Genomic DNA, 1,798 nt, shown 5'->3' with positions numbered 1-1,798 from the left:
ATTGTATGTGAGTTTCTCCTCTTGTTTAAGGAATTGTACCTATGCAGTCATTTTAAAATATAAGGTAAATTTCTAATTTTTGAAGGCTATTATTATAAACTATACAGGACAATCAAGAAACATAGGTCAGTAGTTAGTCATTTATAACAAATTTGTAGATATGTTAGGTATGTTTTCTAGGGTAAATAGATACATTTTAGACAGATGGTCTTCAAATACTGTCAAGCTGCCAATATAAGGAGGACAGTCTTTCAAATTTCCTGCTGTTGAAGAAAGGCTGTTTGTTGGTTCCCAGCTGCTCAGCCCCTAAATACTTACACATAAACTATATTATAGATATCACTGCTTGGTCCATTATCTCTAGCTTCTTATTGGCTAACACTTATATAGTAATTTAACCCATTTCTGTTAATCTGTGTATTGCCACAAGGCTGTGGCTTATCAGGTAAAGTTCTGCCCAGCTCCAGAGGGGCTACATGGCTTCTCTCAACTCTGCCTCCTTTCTTCCAGCATTCAGTTTAGTTTTCCCCACCTACATAAGTTCTGCCCTATCAACAGGCCAAGGCAGTTTCTACATTCACCAATGGTATTCACAGTATACAGAGGGGAATCCCATATCATCCTGCTTCATTGAGAAGTCTGCCAAATACTGTGGGCCTGTAGATTGAAGATAGACACCCCAACTTTGTAAAAGAACTTGGGGTGACTTCCCAGGCAGTCAGGGCCTGTAGATTGAAGATGGACACCCCAACTTTGCAAAGGAACTTTGGGTGACTTCCCAGGAAGTCAGGGCTGCAGTAGGAGCTGCGGGGCTGCATTCTGCCACCCAGCTCCTGCCACCAGCTAGCTTTACCCAAAATAACAACACACAAACTGTATTCTTTTAAACACTGCTTGGCCCATTAGCTCTAGCCCTTACTAGCTAATTCTGATATCCCAATCAACCCATCTCTAATAAACTGTGTAGCACCGGTCTTACCGGGAAAGATTCAGCGTGTCTGACCTGGCGGCTTGCTTCATCGTGTGCATCTCAGAGAGCAGAGCTATTGCGTCTGCCCGGGAGAGGGGAGCATGGCATCTCTGAGCTCACTTCCTCTTCCTCCCAGCATTCTGTTCTGTTTACTCCACCCACCTATGTTCTAACCAATAAAATGGGCCAAGGCAGTTTCTTTATTACTTAACCAATGACCTTCCTCTATCACAGGGCCTGCAGACTGAAGATGAATACCCCAACTTTGCATAGGAACTTTGGGTGACTTCCCAGGAAGTCAGATGCCTCTGTTATTGGTAGAGTTTTTCTTTGAAGTTGTTTGCAATGCACCTTTTATTTACCTTCTGGGGTCTTTGATGGAGTTGAAGACTAGATAGTTATAGTTGTAGTTTTTCTGAGTTACAATAGAGAGTAAATGAGGTATAAAACTTTAGATTCAATAAGATAGTATAGATAATAAAGTATTTTCTTTTAATTTACCAGACACAAATGACCTGGAATTCATTGCATTGTGAATGTAATCTTTATTTGATAATTGTTCTTATTGTATACAGTCTTAATTTGTTAAAGTTAAAGCCTTTTAATTTTTGTTCAGACAAAAAGGCAAGAAATGTTGTAGAATATTATTTTAAGGTATGTTAGGGCCTAGCAACAGGGGCTGTCAGAGGTCCTGATCATGCCTAGTCAATGAGGGGTGACCATGCAATGTCAAGGATCAGAAGTGCTGGGAGGGTATTTAAGTTTTTCCTTGTTGTTAAATAAATGAGTCTGTCCTATCCCTTTCAATGGCCTCCCAGCCTCTGTATT

This window comes from Microtus oregoni, unplaced genomic scaffold (assembly GCF_018167655.1).
Source record: "Microtus oregoni isolate MIOR12 unplaced genomic scaffold, Mior012 000010F_ref0000083, whole genome shotgun sequence".
Classification (NCBI taxonomy): domain Eukaryota; kingdom Metazoa; phylum Chordata; class Mammalia; order Rodentia; family Cricetidae; genus Microtus; species Microtus oregoni.
Note: the sequence above shows the minus strand (reverse complement) of the source record.